General features: G+C 42.3%; 1 long non-coding RNA gene across 2 annotated transcripts; it reads left to right on the forward strand.

Annotated features, from left to right (window-relative positions):
- The first annotated feature begins 1368 nt into the window (after nucleotides 1-1368).
- Nucleotides 1369-21539, forward strand: Gm29824. Of its 2 annotated transcripts, none has more exons than XR_379194.2 (3): nucleotides 1369-1596; nucleotides 1984-2115; nucleotides 21080-21539. It is a non-coding gene; the product is annotated as a predicted gene, 29824 (long non-coding RNA). The 2 variants fall into 2 exon arrangements; XR_870586.1 differs by having other exon boundaries at nucleotides 2000-2115.
- The last annotated feature ends 3658 nt before the right edge of the window (nucleotides 21540-25197 follow it).

Raw genomic sequence — 25197 nt, forward strand, 5'->3', positions numbered from 1 at the left:
GTGGTCTCACGTCACTGCTTCCAGACTGTGCGGAGTGGGGCGGGGCCGAGCGGCGCAGGGAGAGAGCGCCTAGGGCACTGCGCCCTCCTGCCTCTGCGCTCCCGGTGGAGAGCCGGAGAAGACGCACAGTGAACAGGGTGGCGGAGCTAGCCGGACCGCCTCCGCCCAGAGTCTCAGATCCCGCAGGAGGGAAGCATGCGCTGTCTAGAGAGGCACTTTCACTGCTACCCAGAAACAGGCATTTGCGTTGCTCTGGACTGAATGTCACCAAAGGAAGTCCTACTGAGTTCCGCATTTTCTACCTTTCCTACTGGAGCTCCCAAATAGTTGAGAAGGGCCCAGTAGAGCAAATTCCTCATCGCTGAGCGGCATTAACCTGGTGACGCAGCACAGTGCCTAGTGCTAGGTCCCCTACTTGACAGTCCCCAAGTTATGTCTCTTTTCACAGAGAGCTGGAGAGGCAGGGCTCTGGGAAAGAATGCTGAGCTGCAGGGTGCCTGTAGGAAGGATACTTTGTTTTGATTTTTTGTTTGTTTTTGTTGATTTTGTTTTTGGCGAACCTGGCTTTCTGCTGTGTGGTGGTTTGTTTCCCTTCTAGTCTGGGTTTTCTATTCTGGAGACTCTGAAAGTAGGGAAGTGGCCTGAAGCAAGGAGGGGGGGTCAGGACTTGGAGCTCTAAGGGGACCATGCGATGCATAGTGACTTTCTGGCTCCTCCCCCGCCCCCCCCCCACACGGAACCATCTATCTGCCTTGCAGACGCAGACTGGGCTAAGGACTTCCCACAGCCTTGTGGAGGGAGTCCTGTTGGCCTTGCTCAGTCTAAATAATTCGAATTCTCCAAATTCGCGGGGTAATCCGCTTCACTCTCAACCATGTAAACTCTAGAGGACACACACACTCAAGCTATACTTGTAAATATTTGCTCTCCTTTCCAGCCAGTTGATCTGGCGATTAGGAACCTCTTGGTAGGTCTTAAGGGGGTAGGGGAGGGGTGGGGTGAAGAACATAAAAAGAAAGACATACCCTGTCTCCCATTGCATCCTCTTCACAGCTCCCGAAACATAGTTATGGGCGAAATCGAGAGCCAGAATAACTATGAAGAACATCCCGTGTAAACAGAATGTTGGCATCTGAGGAAGTTCTGATTTAGACTGGCCTGGCCATCCTGTCTATGTTTGCTCGTTTCAGCATTTGGGTTGTAATGTGTCAATGTTGAGGGAAATTAGAAATTAGTAAAACTGCAGACTTTTCATACTAGAAGGTTTTTTTTTTTTTTCCTTGTCTGGACCAACTACTTTGAAAAGATCGAAGGTGACAAGTTGGCAGAGCAGTGTCTCTTTTTTGCAAGTCTCCCCCATCCTCCAACCATGTCCCAGTCATTCCCCTCTCCTCCCCACAGGTCAGGAATCTCTGGACTCATAAGTGTGTGCAAGTCAGTAGAGAGTATCAGATCTCCTGGAGCTGGGATTACAGGCTGTTGTGAGCCCTCTGTGTGGGTGCTAGGGAGTGAAGTCCTCCAGATCTCTAAAGAGGAGCAAATGCTTTTAGCTGCTCATCCATCTCTCCTGGCCTTAGATACAATGTCTCAATCAAGGTAGTGTTTTCTTTTTATTGTAAGGTTCCCATTGGTTTGCTTCTTGTCTGATTTTTTTAGAGTTTGTCAAGGAAGATGGATTTATTTGAAGAAGAGAGTTTTTGTTTTTGTTTTTTTAATTTGGGAGAGAGAGGTTTACTTAGACCTTGATATAATGTTTCAACTAATGTAGATTTTGTTGGTTGGATCTAGTTTTCAATAGCTCACTGTGTTGTTACACCCTAATTAATAAAACTATTATTCCATCTTATAAGGGGAGGTACTGTCTTTACTACCTTAGCAGCTTAGATTGTTGGAATGGCATCCTGAAAGATACATCAGTTTCAGAGAAGCAGACTGAGCACAGGAAAGCAGAATTGCTGAACTTGCTTTCCCTTTTCCTACAAGTGCCACTGTGTCCCAGTTCTAGGATGTTTGTGGGCAGAAAATCACTCAAAAGCAGAAGAGACTGCGCAAGTGGGAGGAGACAGCAAGCTGAAGGAATTGAAATGAACACTTAAACAAAGCCATAGGCCAGAGGTGAGTCACTTGGGTGTCCCTAAGCTATGCATCTTGTTGGCGTTGAAACGATCATCACAGCCAAACATTACTACAGGCTTATTATACTGGTAAGCTGCTCTCCTCTTAGATCCAATGCCTATATGAATCAATGTGTTGCTATAGGACCTGTAGCTAGTGCTGACAGAGAGGAATCGCCTCAGGGTAATCTAAACCTCCTGCCTAGGGAAGCTGAGGGTAACTAGTCCTGAGGTCCTTTCAAAACCGTCCGGGAGCAAGGGTTAATGCATAAAACCCCCGTGGAGCTAGAACAAAGCAATCACGTTAACACTTCCCTCAACCCCGCCTGGGCTGCTGACAGGCTTGTGTGTTCAGGCTGCTTTCAGACACTGGAAACGGCTTTGGACTTGAGGAAAGCTTTGAGTCTTGACTTTTAACACTTGTTAGCACTGTGGCTATGTGGGCTTCCTAAACCTCTCCAAGCTTTGGTCTCATCATCTACTTTTAAAATGGGACTGATACTTTATTGCTATATGATAGATGGCTTTGTGAATTTAAAAATGTGCAGTGTGTGTAAAGCACCCAACCGTAAGTAACGACGATGACTCCACAGGAGCAAAGCGATGCAGCTATTTAATTATTTGAATTTGAGCTGCATATTCTTGACCACAGAGATATCAGATTGTTCTGGACTATACACCGAAGATTGAGACCACGTAGAGGCGCTTGGACTGCCAAAGACAGCTAAACTTCAGAGCTAGCAGAGCCATTTAAGATTTCGATACTGTCTGGAAGGTCTGGGCAATGTCCCCTAATATAAGGCACGCGCATTAGAAAATTCTCTTTTGCAGTCCCCCTGAGCTCAGGAACTTAAGACAACTCCCTCAAACTGTCTAGGAAGTAATCAGCGAGCCGCTTTCAGCCTAGGTTCCAGAGTTAACGAATGCTCTCTGGACGCTTTGCCGGGAGCTATAGGGACAGATCCCGTAAAAATCTAGCTGGCCGTCCGCAGGCGCGGAGGGTGAGAGCTGCGCCTGGGCGCTGGGCCAGGTACCAAGCAGAGGGCACCATCGCGCAGCTGAGCTTGGGAGACAGAAGTCAAGGGCAACAGGGACATCAGCTTCACAGTAATCAGGCAACTACTTCCTATAATGGCCCTAAGTCCTATCCCGATCTTCCCGTTCTTCCGGGTAGACACTTTAAAAGTAAAGGCCACCAAGCCTTTAGATCAGTAAATTTGGTTTGCAAAGGAGGAGAGACGCCCCAAACAGTGCGGGGAGCAAGGCGGCCACATCCCTAAAAGACCCCCCGAGGAGCGTTCCTTGGAACGCGGGAGCATTGCGCTGCCTGGTGCTGGATAAGGAAGGTTCCGCGCGAAATCAGACTGAGAATTGCGAGAAGTTCCACGGAAACGTTAGGTATTTTCGAACACACGCGGTTTGTGGGAAGCAAGGATGTGGGTCCCAGCAAACGCAGCAGGCTGTGGTCCTAAACATCCAGATCTGCAGGGGACCTTGGTAGCTCTAAGGCGCTGGGCTTCTTTACCCAGCTCCCTTTCTAAGGCCAAAGCAAAGACAGCTTCCTACGTGTCACCATCCGGAAGCTGAGAGAACGCGCACCTGGGGTCTCACATTCCAGCCCAGTCAAGGCTGGGAGGAGAGGGGCGTAGCGCGGACATTAGGCAGTTGCTGTCCATCTTCAGTGCCCACGTGATCTGGAGAGCAGGCACTAAAGGCTGCGGAATATTTCCTAAGCTGCAGGCTCTAGAGGCAGCAGCTGAGGAGACTGTAGCTTCCATGTCCTCTTGGGACCAGTCCTCCGCTTGCCAGAGTGTTGGCCTGGCCCCATTCCACAGCGTCTTTGGACCTGTGGCCTTGACGTCTCATGTTCACTCCACCCCTGCATCTTCGTTTCCTACTCTCTGTTTTCTTTGAAGTGTATCACTTCCCCGCACCAAACCAAACCACCGGCTATGAAAGCAGACTACTCTTTAAAAGTCAAGAATTTCAAACATTTCGATTTTTAAAATCACATTAAAATATTTGCTTGATTGCTGAGGTTGGGTCACTTCTAAATTTGGGAGTCTCACTCAGCCCAAAGCTTATCAGGAAGGTTAAGAATTTGATCGAAATTATGTTGACAATAAGCGGTAGTCAGGACTGAACGCAAATGTGCAGCGTTTGGAAGAGTCGCGCCTGCATCCACAGTGTCCACTCTTAGAGCAGCCCCTCAGCAGGTAGTGGGGAACAGACACAGGCTCAGTCCACTTGGGCCTTTGGTGAAAATCCAGCTGGACAAATTCTCTCGCGGTGCGGGAGGATGTGCATAGGGCCTGTGTGGATAGCTGTCTCCATAATCAGCCAAAGGGTCCTTCCAGAAGTGCGGTTTCTTGGGCGTTTAAAATGAAACAAATTCAAAGTGCATATACAGGAGAGCAGCCACGTCTGCCTTATGGCGCCATTTTCCTGTCAAGTATGGCCAGTTTGGGAGATGCTGCCCGGTTAAACTCCAATCAGCTCAAATGGATTCTTTTGCTGCCACAACTGGGCATTGACCCTTCTGGTGACTGCAGCAGCGGTCCCACCTTTGCCACTTTGCACAAGGAAGCTGAAACAGCTGTTCAATTACGATAGACCCACATCTCTATCCCGAGGTTAGAAATGTTAAGGTGAAGTCCTTCTTCCAAGGTCTCTTCCAGGAACCTTACTAAGCAAGACACCGGAGAAGGCACTGTTTGAAGCCCCACACCTACCTCCAGGAGTTGACAAAACTTAAAAAATTAAGGTTAACTGGCTTCAGATGTTGCCTGAGGCAAACATGAGGGAGCAAACACCTGTGCATCTGGTAAACAAAAAAAAAAATGTAGTATTTGTTCATTCGCCAATATCCCTAGCACTTACTTTAGTGTGGTTACTGTGCCAAGCTTAGTGATCGGAAATCCTAAACATCTTGCCTTGGTGTAACTCAATATGGGACATGGATAATAAACACACACAATAACCATATAACATATAGAAATTGTAGGAAATATTTAGCCAGGCATTGGTGGTGCAAGCCTTTAATTTCAGCACTCAGAGATAGAGGAAGGTGGATCTCTGTGAGTTCCAGGCCAGCCTGGTCTACAGAATGAGTTCCAGGCCAGCCTGGTCTACAGAATGAGTTCCAGGTCAGTCTGGTCTACAGACCTACAAGGAGAAACCCTATCTTGAAAACAAAATGGAAAATGAGGAAGAGGAGAAAAAAGAATAGGGGGAAGTAGAGGGGAAGGGAGGAGGAAAAAGAAAGAAAAAGAAAGGAAGGAAGGAATTGTAAGAATGATCTAAGGAAATTAAAAGAGAACTTAAGAGAATTCAGCTTATTAAAGCATGCATATGGAAAATAGGCGTGACATTTCCATCAAAGAACAAATAAACAGCTTTCAGAGGAAAGGCTTTGTGTCCACATCTGCAAATTTGGGAACTGATGAAATAGCTACACCAGCTATTAAAGGAAGCCAAATCTATTCTGTGTGTGAGCAAGGATCTTCATACATTTTCCTACTGGTCAACATCCCTTTTTTAGTGTAGAAATTATATCTTATCAAAAAAAAAAAAAAGTGTTCAAGACCAGAGTTCCAACCACACTCTTAAGGAGTTTGTTGAACAGCTGGCTCTCTGGCATCTGTGTGCTAGGAACTGTGAGGTGGAGAGAAACAAAGTGGAGGAGGGCAGCTTTCTGCTGTTGCTGTGAGAATGTCTTGTTAGAAAAGCTGCAGACCCACAGGCTCTTCGCTGGATTGCCACGCAGTAATTAACACTTTGAGGGTGTTTGTACCTTTCAGTTTTTCCATGAATCCGAAAAGCATCTATTTACATTCTTAGTATTGCCAGGCTTTGCAATGGCAAATATGTCATTTGCCCAAGGCACTGGAGGATGTATCCCTGGTCTGTGTGACCAGTCCATTGGCTCCTCGGTGGTCACCTCCAGCCCATATCAATTTCGATACTAGCTTCCTGCGTTCGTGAAAGAAACTATTCCTGGGAGACTAGATAATGTGTGAAGAAACTTGGGAGAACTCGAGATACCAACGGTCTCTACAGCTTTGGTAGTTCTTGTCTGAGAGTTGCTACTTAGTAATGCTGGGCGTCGGTCTTCGTTTCCACAGAATCTCCTTACACCCCTAAATTTGCCACGCTGCCAATGTTAAGTCAGCTCCGTCCGTTTTGGCGGTGTGACCCTGGCCACTGTATTGCTCTGGGCCTTATTTTTCCTTGTTTTGAAAGGACTGGGGTGTCCTGTAGCCCCGACCTTACAGAAGGGCAGTGTAGGTTGAGTGGTTGGTGGTGGGCAGGGCTTGTGCAGCGCTGGGCACCCGCTGGGCTGTGTCTGAGCTGTGGCGGGGGGGGGGGGGGGGGGGGGGACGAGGTAGTTGGCGCCGTGATTGGCAGGTTGTACACACCTGCTCTTCCTCCCCGAAGCGCAAACCCAAGCCACCTCTCCACTTCTTCAGATGCCTTCTCCATCCCTAGCATCTGCTTCGGGTCCCAGGCCCAGACAGTAAGAGGCCGACCAGCCTTTGCGGCTGATGACGCGATGGCGGAGCTCTAAGTGGCTCGGCTCCCGCAAACCGCCCCAGGCCAGCGCTGCGGAGGTCCCTACGATTTTTTTTTTTTGGGGGGGGGGAAGGGTCTACACCCGGATCACCTTTGGCACATGACCTTTCCTCCCGGACCAGAGGCCAGGAACTGCGCCTAGGGCTGCAGCGGCGGTGGCCCTGGGGCTGTGAAGCAGACGCCGAGGTGGAGCCTCAGCCACTGCTGGCCCCTGCTCCGCCGGCGCGGGAACCGGGCGCTGGCGGCGACGGGGCCTTCCCCTGACTGCCCCGCCATTTAATCAGGGCTATTATCAGACTGGGCTTGCAGGATGGCGCCGGCCAGCTTTACCCCCCATTAGCACAGGGCAGGGTGGGGGTTGGGTCCCTGTCGCAGCTGCAGCACTTCTGGGGTATTGTGACAAAGGGCCACACATCGGTTCAGCGGCGTGGGGTGAGCCTTCTCTACCCAGTTTTCTATATGCTCATGTTCTATTGGAATTTGATTTCGTAGCTTTCGTCTGACTTCCCAGTTCTATACGATAGAGGCCACTCACCAACTATTTTGAACCTCGGTTTTCTCATCTGAAAAATGGGTCTTGAGGGATATTCCGTTCCAGCTAATGAAGAGGAAAGAAGATGACACTCCCGGAGTGTTTAAGTGTTATGCATTGCTACTATTACATTAGAATTTGGCTTCTTTAAAAAAAAAATGAGGCATTACTGACGAGCCTGCTACTCAAAGCATCCCTCTGCTTCAACCTCCCGAACGCTGGACTAGGAGGACAGAACTTGACTTTTTCAAAGCACCCCTCTACCCTACCCCCTCATTTAAAAAGGAGGACGGAGGGATGGAGGTTGAAAGAAGTTGAGCAGTGTGTGGAGGTTGTTGGTTCTCAACACTGACTGGATTAAAGTCACTACAGTCTCACTGGGACCTGTGTGACCTGGGGTAGATCCCTTCATCTCTCTGTGCCTCCTTGGTCATGACTGTAAAGTGGATGGAAGGCTGGCACCTATGTCACATAGACAGTGGGCACATTAAATGAGCCGAAACCCTGGAAGGCTGAACAGTAAATATACCCAAGGCATTTACTGATTGCTATTATCAAGATGGTTTTACAAGCCACAGACTTCAGGCTTTCAAAAGACCTTCCTATACCTGCACCATCAAGTTTTCTCCTCATCCCGAGGGGTAGCTGTGGGGAAAGGATTTCAGTATTAGCTTAGAGAGAGGGGCTGTGAGTCACCCAACACCCTGATCTTCAGTTTCTTTAATTTTCTTACAGGACATCTTATTGACAGTCCTAAAAACAACAGCCCAGGCATAGAGATCAGTCACCATTATTATCAGACTTAGCTTTTAAAAAAGGCCTCCTTAGCACTCACAGCAAGTCTGGAATTATCAGCATTGTTTCTAATCAGTAAAGTGTAATTAGCAAAGCAGGGCTAATTAGTAAAGTGACCTTCTAAGTAGTGAATGTTTGTGAATGGTTCTTAAGTGGGATGTGCTGGGCGCTCAGCCCAGTCCCACAGCCTGCATGGGATTCCTTCCTCCTGAGCTGAGAGTTTCAATCTTAGTAACTCCAGCTCTTCAGTTTTTCCCAAAGCCTAATCCTAGCTACGGCTAGAATGAGATGGCTGTCCCTTTGCCATGTAAAACAAGCAGCTATAATAATGGGTGTCAAGTGCCTAAACGTACCAAGAAGCAATACCTTTCTACTTCCCACAGACAGAGAAAAACTCAGAAATAAAACCTCCTGTATTTCATGCAGCTATTAGATGGTGCTGCTTTGACTTGAACCCTGGTCTGCCTCTCAGCCTCCAGTGCTGTTAACCCAGTTCCCCAGTTCTCTTGAACCCTAAAAAGGACTTCCAGTATTGGTGATGAACTGAGACAGGAGGGAAACAACTGGGGTTGGGGGAGGCAGAGGGGGCAGAGAATCTCTGATGCTTCTTCTAGAGTCTTCAGCTGCTGTTATTCCTTCTGAAGGCTTTATTAGTAGGTGTAACCATCTCACCTTTGAGGTGCCAGTGACTCCTGTAATATGACTGTATACTTCTTGCATGGTTCATTTGCTATGCAAACTAAGTACCATTGTCTGGGATCTAATGTATGTAGAGGTGGTAGTGGTAGTGTATGTGTGTGTACATGCACATGCACATATATAATTTCACTTTGAAATAAATTTAATAAATTTTACTTTTTAGTAAGTAAAGTCTACATTATAGTACTTTGGTTTTAACAAACCAATTATTCAGAAATATTTTTAAAAGAGTTTGATAGAATTTATTCATTATTTATTTTAAGCATTCAGGAAAAAGCCACATTCTTTTTTTTTTTTTTAAAAGATTTATTTATTTATTATATGTAAGTACACTGTAGCTGTCCTCAGATACTCCAGAAGAGGGCATCAGATTTCGTTACAGATGGTTGTGAGCCACCATGTGGTTGCTGGGATTTGAACTCAGGACCTTCGGAAGAGCAGTCAGTGCTCTTAACCACTGAGCCATCTCACCAGCCCCAGCCACATTCTTTAAGACAGTAGTTTTTCTATGTGGTGTTTAAGGTCTTCAAGGGTGTGAAGACTTCAGATCTTGTATGTATTTCTTGGATCTACCCAGAGCTACTGGACTCATGGCCAAAATCATCTGGTTCGTAAAGCAGAAGTATTTCTTATTTCATATTGAATCTTCAAGGAACAAATGCTATCCATAAGCTCCTCGTTTTACATGACAGCTATCAGTTAGGCATATTTGGTTCTCTCAAAGTTGCCAACCCCCAGCCCCTGCCACCATCTTTCACAAGTCACTCAGCACATTTATAACCTGCCAGATCTATTAAAGTACAAGTGGTTTAAAGAAAAAGGATAGGATTTTATGTTCTCCATCTATCTCCAACTCTTTTTATAAAATTCATTAGACTCTCACATTGACCCATTTCTGCCCTCTTGACACACACCTTGATGGCTACTGATCTCTGTGTTTCAGCTCTTTTTCCAACATCACTATACTTTTGAGGAATCAACTTTCCAGACACATGAAATTTTGATGTTACATCCAAGAAAGAGGAATGCTGAGCCTTTGCTAGGCATGGAAGTAAGGCTTGCAGAATGTGAGTTAAACTGGTTCACGTTCTAACCAGAAACAGCAACGTGGAAGCCAAGGAGAGTAGAGACCAACCAGCTGAGGAACAGAGTAGTAACCTGTTTTTCAATGAGTGAACTCAATGACTGAACTGTGGCATAGGGAGGGGCTGTCTAAGCCACGTGTTTACCATGTTTTATGTGGCAATGTATATAATTAAAATCTAGAGTAGACTCTGAGTGCCATTATATAAAAACAATATATAATAAGTATTATATTACATATTAATGTGTATAAAATAAAATATAAATAAATAACACATTATACATAAAATATATACACATATGTTTATATATTAATAAATTAAATACATAATATATAAATATGTAATGCAAATAGAAAATAATATATAAACATATAATTTTATTTCATATATAATGCATATTTATATCTATTATTTATATAATATAATACACAATATATTGTATACTTATATATAAAATATATTCTATATAATATATTTGTATAATATAATTAATAATACTATTATTGATAATAAATTATATCATGTGGTTAACAATATACTAATATAGTTTATATTAGAGGAAGAGAGAGAGAGAGTTTGGTTTGAATATGCTTGGAGGAAGTGCATCATGGTAGGGGTGGGCTTTGAGACCCTTCTCCTAGCTGTCTTCAGAACAAGATGTTAAACTCTCAGCTCCTCCTCCACCATGCCTTCCTGGAAGCTGTCATGCTTCCTGTCTTGACAATAATGGGTTGAACATCTGAATCTGTAAGCTAGCTCCAATTAAATGTCTTTTCAAGAGTTGCCTTGGTCATGATGTACCTTTACAGCAATGGAAACCCTAACTAAGACATATATATAATAGGATAAATATATAGCATATATGATATATTTTATATATAAATTATATTTGCATTTATATAATATATATATATATAAATATATGTATTAAATTCTAACTAGCTACAGATTTGGAGGAAATGAGGGAATTGGAATAGTCTTGGTGAAAATAGAGCTGTTATTGTGAAACAAGTTTAATATAAATATATATTTATCTAATATGAATATGTTTACATATAAATACATAAATAAGTACTTATATAATATAAATATATTCACATATAAATATACATTTAACTAAGATATATGAAGAGCAATATTCTATCAAACACACAAACACACATGTGTGTGCAGAGAGAAAGAGAGACGTCTACATAGGCACACACAAGCAGACATACACACATAGATACACACAGCACAGACACATATACACTCACAGATAGACTCACACAGATAAACAGACACACACACACAGACACGCTCACACAGGTACACAGCTGATGTGCTGAGGTGTGTGCTGTGAGTGAAGAGAGATTTCCTTTCTTGACATGATGTCTACCATAATGCAGACTGAGTAGCCTCTTGGTGTAAAAGGAGGTAGAGTGCAAGAAACCTGAGAATGCGACCCCACTAGAGCTCATAGAGTAAGTCATGTGGGTGGCCTAAGAGGCTGGTCCTCTGAAAAGGGAGATCATCTACTTTAACTCTGGCCTTGCATGAGGCTAACTACTATTCTATTTTTCATTACACTGCAAAGAACCACCTTAGATCCTCCAAGGCCTGTTGTTCTGAGACAAAAGCCAGATGAATCTGGGATCTGTTTGCATTTCACAGATAAGAAGTGAAGAGGCCAGGAACCTGTGGGACTAGGAATCAGAAACTTACAGCACACCCCAGGTCTGACCCTTCCCATCCATAAGAGGGGACTCCCTGGGGAAGCTTGGAGGACCACCAGACGTGGGGAAAGCATGAGAGAATATAGTGGATGGGTATGAGCCAAGTACAGCAGCATAAGGTAATAAAATGCAGCAATGATACATATTATTTTGTAAGGTGGCTAAAAGGCTTAAAATGAATAAATAAAAGTAATTACTTAAAACTTGCAAAATGGATAAACTGTATTTTCACAAATAGATTTCCCAACTCTACAGAGATGTGTTAGATCTAACTATAAATTTAGAAGAAATGAGGGAATTGGGATAGTCTTGATGAAAATACAGATCTTGCTGTGAAACAAGCTTTAATAGGGGAAGATGATATTCACATTAGTGTAAGAGATTTGCTGAGCTGTGCATTCAACTTTTATCAATCCAAAACAATTATATTTAAGTCTAATTAGTGATTTTTAATAAATAATTGTAGCAATAAGACCTGCTTTCCTGTTAGTTTAAGGAGTCTGGGCTTATCAAGTTGACAGCCATGTAACCACATCTGTCCTTAGCTGTTAGGAATTATAAACGTTAAGACTGCCATTGAGATAGTCTGGTTTGTCTGATGGCTGGTGTGCTTTGAACTGAGATTTAAAGTACTGATGCTGGAGGCTAGAGAGATGGTTCTGTCAATAAAGTGCTAGCTTTGCAATGGTGAGGACCTGGGTTTGGCTCTCCAGAACTGAAAAGGACTGTAGGCCTGGTGTGCCTGTAGTCTTAGCACTGAGGATGCAGACTCAGGAAGATTCCTGGACCTTGCTGGTGAGCCAGGCTGGCTGAATCTGGCTGAATTCATGAGCTTTTTGGTCCAGTGGTTGACCTTGTCTCAAAAGAATAAGGTGACAATAATCAAAGAAGATTCCTTATGTTGACCTCTGGATTTCACACACACACACACAGATCTCAGAATTTCAGTGTGTTATCTTTCAGAACATCATGCTACAGCTCACAGTGGTTTTTTGTTTGTTGGTTGGTTGGTTGGTTGGTTGGTTGGTTGGTTGGTTGGTTGGTTTTTCCAGACAGAGTTTCTCTGTATAGCCCTGGCTGTCCTGGAACTCACTTTGTAGACCAGGCTGGCCTTGAACTCAGAAATCCGCCTGCCTCTGCCTCCCGAGTGCTGGGATTAAAGGCGTGCGCCACCACGCCCGGCCCACTCACAGTGTTTGACATCTTAATCTCTCTTGTAAAGGTTGGATGCAGCAGGTTTTTAAATTTTATTTTAATTTTTATTGTATGTGCATTGGTGTTTTGCCTGCATATATTCTGTGTGAGGGTGTTGGATCCCTGCAACTACAGCTATGACACTTGTGAGCTGTCATTTCAGTGCTTGGAATTGAACCCAGGTCCTCTGAAAGAGCTCTTACCACAGAGCCATCTCTCCAACCTCCGGATGCCGCTGCTCTTAACTAGTGATTCACTCTAGCAATAGTTCCAAGTTTTCTGTAATTAAGTCATCTTGCTGCTATTGCATGCTGGGTATTCTTGGGGTTCCATCTCCTGCCAGCAATGAGGTCTTCCTAAACAATACAAAAACTTATAATGTTTGGACTCCAAATACTTTGTTCCTACCCTCAGTACTACTGTTAGCTCTGTTTTGCTTCATGTATGATACAGACCATGGAAAACAGCTAATGCCATAAAAATATGTGGTTTTCTGACATGCCTTTTCTGTACCCTCACCTTGTCACACATATCCATCCCATTCCCCCTACCCAGGTGTGAATGCCTAATCAGTTCTTCTATTGTTAACATTCCCCACATAGAAACACATTCTCAAGTACATCACTCCACAGAAAGGCAGTCCTACAGGGACAAAAGCTGGAATTCACATCAGCTGAACTTTCTAAGGTAGAGGGACAGTGAAGAAGAACAAGTTAATGGGAAGAGGGCATTTCAAACCCATAACGAGTGTCCAGCAGTGACAACCACTCACGGAGTCATTAGATTTGGAGATTAAGGAGGCAATTCGTGATTTTCCAGAGAACATTTGATTAGAGTCTCTGGGACTGACACCAGATTGCAGGAGAACACATGAGGCCCCGAGGCTGACAATCTAATGGGAGTGGCTTGTGTGAGGCTTATCTCTGAGAAGTTCCATCCCAAGCACTGGTCACCCTCAAAGGCCAAAGGAAGGGATTAGGGTTGAAATGCAGAAAGCCATGCAGACCCCTCAGAGTCATTCAAATGTTTCTTTGAGAGCTCCTGCTGCCCCACAACTTGATGACAGTCTATCAGCACCTTAGGTATCAACCTCTGTGGCAGGTTCAGGCTGCCCACCTTTCACTAAATAGCAGGCAGTACCATAGACAAAGCCTCCTGATGCACAACTCTAGTATGTTGTAGCATAATTAGGTTTCATTCTCTCTCTCTCTCTCTCTCTCTCTCTCTCTCTCACACACACACACACACACACACACACACACACACACACACACACACATCACAAATGAAGTGAGTGAAGATCTGAAGTTGTCAGGGCCATACAATTTGTACAACTTAACCTTTGCCTTTATAAGCCCTCAGGTGAGGTGGGCATGAGAGGAAACGGTCACATCAAGACATTTCATGTTAGTGGCATAGGGAGATAATGTGGACTTGTCTGAGAGAACTTCCTAAAGATCTCAATGAACAGTTAAGAGCTTGCAGCACAGTTAACTAATGAAGGGCAAAAACTGACCAAGGGTATTTGTTAGAAGGTTTTACCAGCTGGTAAGTGAAGGGAGCCCAGAGGAAACAGTCTTTCTGTTCTCCCCCTCACTTAGCAAGCCACAGGATGATGTATATATCTTTGCTTAATAATTAAATGAGAAAAGTAAAGTATGCTTGTGGTTTCAATAAAGACAGACGTTTTCTACAAGGTTGGCTCAAACTCCAAATTGGAGAATAAGTGCTTAAAATTACACTAATGGTCGTGTAGTCACAGTGTCCTTAGGTCGAGAGTCACCTGCAGAAAAAGATACCACTTGTCTAAAAGCCAAATCTGAAAATGCCCAGACATACAGAGAAAGGTAGGGCCAACCTGATGTGAGAATCCAGGCAATAACATGTTACATACTGGTCCTAGGCCTGTCTTTCTCTAGACTTGGTTCTTAATGAATCCTCAAAAGCAGGGAAATTGTTTCTTCAGCATCCAGAGCTGCTTCATCAAGGTGCTGTGCCAATGTCCTCCCTAATCTTTTTTGATGACAGGCCTGGTGACCTTTGGTGGCACTTGGACTTTTTAAGGGGATGAAAAGAATGATCAAGCACAGAAGCTAAACAATCCAGTGCCCAGGATTAGCAATCCATGTCTAGCCTTCATATTGAATTCTTCATCCTGTTCAGGTTCTCATTAACATGAGACAAAGTATAAAAGTCCCAACGTCAGAGTGCTAGGGTTTCTTCTCTGTGCACTCCTGTTCCATAATTAAAATGCTCACTTCTCAGCTCCAGCAGCCACAGAGGAACAGTGTCATGAGTGAGCAAGGGATGCTCATGGTATTAACATGTACCTATCTGTTCCCAATTTCCCTTCAGTACTGTGTCAGGGAGCAAAGCTTCCCTATGAGATCTGACAAGCATGGATTGTTGAGGAAGTGGAGGGGAAGCTCTCTGCTCATATGACTAATTAGACAGGCTTCATGCTGGGTTGCTCTTTTTTGATGCTGTTCCTAGTCCCTAATTGTCAGTTTGCTCCTTGAAAAACTGTGGTTGAGTTCAAATGCTTATGTAGCCTGCTTTCTCTTAGCACTTGGAGCTGAAAGTGATGTAAGGTGACAGCGAACAGAGGGAAGAGAGACTCGTTGCACCCAGCAAAGCTTTTCAAGTTCCCCAGCAAGCTTAGAACTAGAAGCAGCTCCGGAGGGTGGGACTTGCCACTTGCTGTGCTTCACACCAGCCAGGAGCTGCATCCAGGAGATGGCAAGCTTCTGTGATGGGCAGCCAAGGGTCCAGACATGCTGATTACAGGTCAGACCAAAGGCCATCGTGGATGTGTGAACTACACTTGGCTTACATATCTGGGGGAAGGCTGAGAAACAGAATGTGAGATGGATGCTTGATGTGATGGTTGAACTTTCTTACATGACCCTATCACTATGCCTTTTACAATGGAACTTTGCAGCTAGCTATTCCCAGTAGGAAGCGGGATTTGTTCCTTCAAACAACCCTGAGTTGGTTTTGTATGGACTGGTAGAAAACACTGCATATGATTTTATGTTAATTTCAAGCCAACAACATGAGAATCCAAAGAACATGGATCCTTCCTTGTCAGAGAATACTACATGCACAAACCTGAGGTTGGAGAGTTCAATGTCTCCAAACTGGAGCTTCCTAGCTGAGCTCATCCTAGGTGATTCAGTGAGAAGCTAAGCCACCATCGGACTGTGATCCATGGGCAACTCCAGGCAATACTACCTTAGCTTTACTCATATCAGTGGCTGAATTGGGAGTTTGTCTCAGTGAGCTCATAAACACATATGAACAAAAGGATATTGATTGTAGTAATTGAACTTCAGTGTGTGTGTGTTAATTCAGGTCTTCTGAGCAGAATATAAAACATGAAGTTAGGTAAGCAAGAGATTGATTGTATGAAACACCGGTAATGGAGGGAAATAGAGATAGGGACAAACTTCAAACTGAGATATAGATTGGACTTCTATGAAATAACAAAGGAGTGTTGGGCAAAAAAAAAAAAAAAAAAAAAAAAAAAGGCTCAGACTATATGATGGTTTTATGAAAATTCTGGCCAGTCTGATGAATATTTCTTGAGCCAAGGGCCACAAGAGCCCCATGCTTCACAGAAGTAGGTCTGTACTAGTAACCTCAATATTTTCAGTCATTGGGTTAGGAGCAGCATAAAGGAAATGAAGTCCCACTGTGAACTTGAGGAAGGATTTAGAAGGACACCAACAGGAGCCTTTTGTCACCAATCGAGAGACCTGAGCTGCACTGTGTTTTTTCATGGAGCTCTATTAGGGAGGTAGACCAGATAGCTCCAAAGCATGAAACAGATAGGGTTCTAACCTCCAGACATTTTCACTGTGACCTGAGACAGGTATCCTTCACCATATGCGTTGACTCTGATCAAAACTAGAGAAGGAAAGACAAAAACTAGACAAGACACTTTTTCCAGGAATAACTTCAAACTTTGTCACTGTTTGTTGTTAACTGCAGCACCAGGAGTGTCCTGAGAAACTGAAACTGAAACTGCATTCCATTCCTTAGAGGACACAGGAGTGTGTATGCTGTTCATCACTTTGGAGAAAAAAAACAAAAAAAGAGTCACACAGTGCTCTCCCCATGCCAAAAGGAAACTGAGTCCTTGGCCAAGAAGCTTTCAATTACTTAGAATTGAAATTGGCATCAACCTGTGTGATAAAACTTACAGAATATTGTTGTTGGTGGTAAATCATTCTTGCCCCTGTGTGGACTAGGTTAGGATGCCTCGTTTCTATTGTTTTTACACAGAAATTTGATTATAAGCATTTGCAATCAGTATTATTAATTAGTTTTTATGGACATCCAGGGAGAAGACACAACCACAGATTCAATTAACATTTATGGATCTCTGTTTATGTGCTAGGCAGTTGGCCAAGGACGTATCTTATTGAATTCTCACCAAAATCATGGGAGGTACTTAATATCTCTATTTGTTTCAAGAACCATGCTGCTATATAGAATGATAAGGTTCCTTAGCTTCTCAAGCCAGGTGCTCACACACTTTTACAAGTATTTAGTAAATTCTATGAGGTAAACTATTTGATAGTCATATTACGAGAGTCCCTGCTCTTAAATTCCTCATGGATTAGGAGGTAGAAAGATATCATGATCAAACACTCTAAGACAGCGGTTCTCAACCTTTTTAATCCTGTGACCCTTTAATGCAGCCCATTATATTATTCTTTTGCTACCTCATATTATAATCTTGCTACTGTTACAAATCTTCATGTAATTATCTGCTATGCAGGATATCTGACATACTCTATGAGATGTGTCCTGCTCCTGAGAACTCAAGGCTACACTTTGAAAAATAGCTATTGGCTGTTTGCCACCCAATTTGTATGCTGTAGCCTTATGGCTTGATTTGATGGTAGATTTTCAGAGGGATGATTAAAGTCAAACAAGGTCATATGGTTGGTTTCTAATCCAAAATGGCTGGTGTCCTATTGAACAGGAGAGTAGGACACAGACATGTGTATTACAGAGGAGTGGCCATTTGGGGACACAGTAAAAAAAAAGAAGGGAAAGGCCTCAGGAGGAAACATCTTTGCTGACAAGTTGACTGGGGGCTTCTGGCCTTCTAACCTGTGAAGAAATAATGCCAGGAACATTTCTGAGTGAGGCAGGCTCTGCAGCTGAGAGAAGACTAGATGAGCAGAGTCACACTATGAGTTGCCTATGCGAGGGTTCACCCAAGGTTCTCCAGCAAGTCGCCTCTTATCTCTGGATCAGGTGATCTTTTATTGGTGAAATGAGGGACAAGCCCAGAAGTGTTTCCTGAAGTATGTCTCACAGAACATTGACACCAGAGATATCTTAGGCAAGAGAGTTGGGGAGGTTCTCTATGGCCTGATATATTGGGAGCACCATCCACCAGACTCTCTCTGAAGTATTCTGACTTAGAGAAATATGCTAAAAGTTACGAGGAGTACTTCAGTAGGAAAACCTGGTGTTATGTAGAACCAATCAACTTGATTAAACCATTTAATCCATGTCCATAGCACACTTAAAAGTCATGCTACAAAGAACTCATATTGGCTGACTCAGACACAAAGGCCTGCTGTTTTTATTTCTTAACCCAGATAGTTAGGAACAATAAAATTTACAAGTCAAGTCTGAAATCTTCTAAAGTTAAGAGTGACTCCTATGATTTAATCATGAAGAACTACTCCTAACATGTACAGAATGAGAGGTATTAGTTGGGCCTACATTCTCTGGTTTGATAATTTATTTTTTGTTTCTCATATCTAAAGTTTGTCTTGTCCTTTACCTATTTCTTTGGAAAAAAATTTACTTGCCAGTGTTGAATAACATAGGCAACAGTGTTGGTCCTGGGTTTATTTTTGTCTTAAATATACCAAAGTGTTTCACCATCAACTTAATGTTAGCTGTTCTCTGAAAAACTGTCTTTTATCATGTTAAGTAAAATTTCATTTCTTATTTTTAAAGAGTTTCAATGGAGATGATTGCTGATTTTTAACAAAATTGTTTTTTCTCCTAGAGGGATAATATTGCTTTTGACCTTTGAATTATTAGTGTAATAAATTGTGTTAATTGTAAAATGATTCTGATATTGCTAGAATAATAATACTTTGGATATGATTTGTTAGTGTGGTATATTATTAACTCATTTCAGAAATTTAAGTTATTGTAATTACTGGCTTTCAGTTGACTGTAATCAGAAGTATATATTTAAAAAAAATCACTTACATAAACCAAGTCTGTGCTTATGAAAATTTCAGCCAGCAAGATTTTGCTGAAAGGACCCTGATATAGCTGTCTCCTGTGAGGCTTTGCCAGTGCCTGGCGAATACAGAAGTGGATGCTCACAGTCATCTACAGGATGGAACACAGGGCCCCCAATGGAGGAGCTAGAGAAAGTACCCAAGGAGCTGAAGGGGTCTGCAACCCTATAGGTGGAACAACAATATGAACTAATCAGTACCCCCAGAGCTCATGTCTTTAGCTGCATATGTAGCAGAAGATGGCCTAGTCAGCCATCATTGGAAAGAGAGGCCCATTGGTCTAGCAAACTTTATATGCCCCAGTACAGGTGAAAGCCAGGGCCAAGAAGTGGGAGTAGGTGGGTAGGGGAGCAGGATGAGGGGAAGGTATAGGGGACTTTTGGGATAGCATTTGAAATGTAAATGAAGAAAAGATCTAAGAAAAGAAAAGGAAAGGAAAGGAAAGGAAAGGAAAGGAAAAGAAAAGAAAAGAAAAGAAAAGAAAAGAAAAGAAAACAAAAGAAAGTTTCAGGCTGGTCTAGTTCTTATTAGGCAAATAAGCTGTCCAGGCCTAGTCCAAGGCACAATCAGATTTAACCTATTTTAATATCCAACAATGAATGCACAGAATTTGACAAAAATTGGACAATCTCCAGAGAGATAGTTAAAGAAAATTCTGTTTTGATTTGATTTGGTTTGATTCTCAGCACCCTCAACCATCTGTAATGAAAGTTCTGGAGGAGCTGATGCCCTCTTCAGGCCTCTGCTGACATCAGACACATATGTGATACACAGGCATACATGCAAGTAAAATATGCAATATGCATGTCTTAGTTAGGGTTTTACTGCTGTGAACAGACACCATGACCAAGGCAAGTTTTATAAAGAACAACATTTAATTAGGGCTGGCTTACAGGTTCAGAGGTTCAGTCCATTATCATCAAGGTGGGAGCATGGCAGTATCCAGGCAGGCATGGAGCAGGCAGAGCTGAGAGTTCTACGTCTTCATCCAAAGGCTGCTAGTGGAATACTAACTTCCAGGCACCTAGGGTGAAATTTTCATAAGCACAGACTTGGTTTATGTAAAGCCCACACCCACAGTGACACACCTACTCCAACCAGGTCACACCTCCAAATGATGTCACTCCCTGGTCCAAGAATAGACAAACCATCACAATTCGTATTTTTTAAATTTAAATTAAAAAACATTGTCAGCAATTGTCTGTCAGTTCCCACTTCTGATCCTACTCCATAAGTACTGATGCATAAAGGCTGTTTTTCAGAACATAGTTGTAGTTTGGGCTGTAAGAACACTATATCTAACATCTACTAACAAATGTACCTGCAATTCCTTTTTCAATGTATTTTTTTTTAATTTTTGAGAACTTGGAATGTAAATACTGTATTTACATCATTTCCACCTCTTCACCTCCATCTCCAACTTCCCCTATGTCCTTTTCAAAATCATGATCTTTTCTTCTGCAATTATTCTTGATACACACACACACACACACACACACACACACACACATACACACACACACACACACATACACACACACACACGCTCGCATACACTATGGAGTTGATTTAGTGTTGCTCATGTGTACATGTGTTTAGAGCTGAATAACCTATCAGGAAGTTTGTTTCTGGGGGGAAAATACCTGACTCTCCTTCTGTTAGCAACCTGTAGCTATTCAAGACTATAAATCAGGTCCACAACAGCCTCAACATTCAGAGAATTAGTCTGTGTTGGTTCATCTACAGCACCTGCCAATTTCTTGTCACATGGTCCTTGCTGAGAAAATGGATCTTATCTCCATCTTTTCCCAGACAGAGTAGAATATTTAAGCAATACAGCTGGAGTAATTAAGATGATAAAGTGGAAAGATCCTCAAGGCTGATATTTAACTTCTATTCCTATTAATGTAAAACAAAGACAGAATATACAACACCAGGAAAATTGCATTGGGCTGGTTGATTTGGCTTTTAACCAGGTTATTTTGCATTTATTATTGATTTAAATGCTTATTAGGATCTTGATAAGCATACTCAGATACACATCAGGGGAAGATTATTAATTTATACTCATCTCAATGATGTTTCTCAGCTATAGACACAATCAAAGTCCATGTAATTGCTGCTGCAGAATCTGTGGAAACTGCTGCGAGGTCTCCAACCCCAAAACTCCTGGACCACTTCTCTGCTAAATGAGGAGCAAGACTCAGTGGATCACAGAATATCAAGGCTTGGAAGGAGCCTGGCTTGTTGTGGACGGCTCATCTGGCTTCGTCACTAGTAGTCTTCTGGTCTTCAATGATGAACCTACCTTCGTGCATGATGATTTCTTTGAATGCTAGTGAAATCAGTGAAGATGGATTCCATATCAAGGAGTTAAAGAAAAGTATTAGATGACGGAAAGTAATAACCCTCTTTTGTTTTAATTTTCTAACCCAAGTTGAAGATGCAGATGCTCCTTGACTCATGGCGTGTTATATTTAAATGAACCTATTGTAAGTTGAAATATTTAGTGCAGCTACCTTTTGTTAAAAGCCTAGTTTTGCAACACAGTGGTCTGTAGAGTTGTCTTCATTCTCATGGATAACTAGGGGGTTGTCTCTGCCGTTGTCTTTACTCCATGGATGACTAGGGAGTGTAGCTCATTGCTGCTGCCCAATATCTGAAAATATAACCCAGTATATTACTAGTTCATGAAAATATGCAACTTCACAATTAGAGATGTGGTTTCGATTAAACATGTATCACTTTTAGATCACCTAAAAATCAAAGAATGTAAAGTCTACTGTAAGTATGGAAAACTCTATGCTCCTTAGTGATCACAGGATGCCAGAGCTGGCTGTGAAATCCTACATTCCACCTTGCTCTTTTAACACTGTAAACCACATGTTAAATAAATAGTTTGGATTTGCTATGACAGGTGACTTAGATCTTCCACTGTTGTGTTTCTCTGCCCTGTGAAATCTGGATTTACAAAATGTGATAAGACCAGCATTAGATGCCTACTGTTGGGAAGTAGGCAAGGCATTGTGGGCCATCCTGAGCATGGTGGACCAACCTGGGCATTGTAGAGCTCCAGATCCTGGTCAGCCTCTTCTGCTATTCGAAAACAGGAAGCTCGTGGCTCAGGGAACACTGAACGATGATGATACACTGAGATGGAGGAGGGGCATGTGGCTGCAGAGCATGTCTTTATAGCATTAGCCTGACACCTGGCCGTACTGTGCCACAGCAGTTAGGGGACTTACCGTGATACTTGAGGTCATGTAGCAATGGAGCTGAAACCAAGAATCCCAGCACCCAGTCCTCGGTGTCAATGGCAGATCACCCTCTAGTCAGAATTACTCATCTCCACAGAACTCTGGGGGATGTTCTTCCTCAGTGAAAACCCTCTAGGGAAATGTCTTTCTGTTACAAGCTGAAATGGCAAGTGATGACTGGTCATACTGGAGCTCTCACTGCAGTGTGTTTTTATTCTCACAGATACAGCTGATGGGTCACTGGGCAATTTAGTGATGTGAAATAAACCACCTTTTTGATAGCTTGGAACACAGAGAGGAACTTAACACTATTTAGGAACCTCTGGAAATTTCTCGGGAATATCGGGAAATGACCAAGTCTTCTGGGGAAGATAGTTTTACACGGTTTTAGTGAGTCTTGTATCTTATCATTTAAAAACCCATAGGTGGGGAATATTATGCTTGATACCCGCCCTGCCTTATAAATGTATATTGAGCTCATAGTAAATTCTGGATGAGCCATCTACAGAGTTGATGACTGGACCCAATAACCAACTCACCTTTATGCTCAGGGGGAGGCTGGAGACAATGCGTCTTCCTTCGAACCACTGTGGCTAGGTCCACTCACTGATATAGTACTTCACTGTGCTAGAAATACTGAATTGTGTTTCTTAATTGTAAGTAACTAAGGCTTTTGCTTAATTTCCTGTGGAATATTTTTCCTTCCCATTTTTTTTCTGGTAAGTATTTTGGATTTATATGTTGTGCATGTGTGTGTGTATAAAAAGATGATATTCTTTAGGTCTTCTAATATCATTTACCATATTGGGAAAGTAAAACTTTTTGGAAAAAAAATAAATTTTTGATGAATACATTTTTTTTTTTAGTTCAACTAGCTGGCATGTTGTTCAGTCCCTAGGCTGGTGAGTGGCGAAAGACATTTCCAGAGACTGTAGCATAATTTACGGGGTGATGAGGAAGTGGACTGACACAAACCAAATCTACTTCCCAAGTTAGAAAAGGAAAACAAAAATACATTCCAAAAAGAAATATACAATGAAGATGAACATACAGTAGTACATTTAAAAGACATACCCAAAGGCTGGGCAGGTAAGAACAGGTACTGCTTTTGCAGAGGACCCAAGTTCAATTCCTAGGACCCACATCAGGCATCTCACAACTGCCTGTAGTTCTAGCTCTGAGGAACACAACATCCTCCTCTGGCCTCCATGAGACTATGTACTCCTGTGCCTGGACCCACATACATGCAGTTAAAAATAAATAAATAGATAAGTAAATAAATAAATCTTTTTGAAAAGACGCTACAGTAAAGTACATAAACCAAACCAAACACTTGGTTTTTATCAATTATTATATCAATAATTGGTAAAAATAAATGAGTGTCATATTTTCAGTCCCTGTACCATATAAATATATATATATATATATATATAAGTAACATGACATAAAATATAGAATTTATTTTTAAATACTTGAAAAAAAAAACCCTCTGCAAATTATTAAATGATCCAAGTGTGATGTGATAGTTATAGACTCTTAATGTAGAACCTGGGAGGCAGATGTGTTTGCAATATAAATATGCATATAATCAATTTACAAACTGATTAAGGGGCACAAGGAAGGCCTCTATTGTTTACTAAAATATTATTTTAAGGCTATAACTTTTCCAGTTAAAAACTTATCTGGCTATATCCCACATGGACTAGAAGTTGTTTTTTTTTTTTTTTTTTTTTTGAGTCTCTATGATTAATTTATTTCACGTGTGTGTGTGTGTGTGTGTGTGTGTGTGTGTGTGTGTGTGAGAGAGAGAGAGAGAGAGAGAGAGAGAGAGAGAGAGAGAGAGAGAGAGAGAGAATAAGTCATGATGATGATGACCATGTAGAAAGCAGAGGGCAGCTCTGTGGAGTTGGTTCTCTCTTTCCATTTGTATGTGAATTCTGGGATCTAATTCAGGGTTCCAGGCTTACAAAAGTGTTTTCCCCACTGAGCTATCTTGCCAGCCCTAGAACTAGCCCTCATACTGGAATTTCTAAATCCATTATGAGTTCTTGTTTGACTCACAGATTATTGAATATATCCCAAGTATATGGGTGTCTTCTAATTACCTATGTGATTTCAAGTTATAAATTGATAAGACTTTATGACCTAGTTTACATTATTTTGTAAATATATCATATATATGCAAAAGATGTGGAGTTGATGGTTCTGCCCCCCAGGTGCTACAGCATTTCTGACCCACGTTCTTCTTAATTGTGTCAGAAAGGAGATAAATTTCAGCATAATCACAAATAGCTATCAGTTTCTGAGAGGGATATTTATCCTGTGTGTGTGTCCTAAAGTCTAATTTTTATAAGTAACTTGCATTCATTTGGATTCTGTTTTATAGAATTGTCAAATACTTACATACAACATAGATAGTGTACATAATTATGTTTTCCTTTTTTTTTTTTTTTTAGTTTTAGGAATGTATCTTATGAACCATTTTTAATCAATAATCTTTTTCTACAAATTATAGCACTTAAACCGTCAGGATTGCTTTAATAGAACAATATGGTTGAATTTGTTTTTAAAAGCTTTAAACTGATCTTAACAGCTTGCCTTTGCCATTGTGTGAGGTATGATTTATTTACGTCGCTGCTTTGAAAGGCCTCTTGTATCTCTGGGTGATCTGATGGAGTACATTCCTGGCCAACCATATCAGTTCCATTCAGCCTACACAGGATGGATGCCAGGACCAGCTTCCCCAACATCCAGAGCACCCTGAGGGGTGTTCCGTTCCTTCTGTGGTTCACGGGGATGGGCAGCAATGTGGCCATGTGCAGATTTTCAGCATCTGTGTTCAGTAGGGGCTGAGATATGGGGGAGAGGGGGTTGCTCCTGCCTTGGGTGTTTATCTCGGGAGGACTTCCTCCTGAAGCTTAAGAACACCTTTCTCTTCTCTATTCCAGAC

Source organism: Mus musculus, chromosome 9, assembly GCF_000001635.26.
Source record: "Mus musculus strain C57BL/6J chromosome 9, GRCm38.p6 C57BL/6J".
NCBI classification, from domain to species: Eukaryota; Metazoa; Chordata; class Mammalia; order Rodentia; family Muridae; genus Mus; species Mus musculus.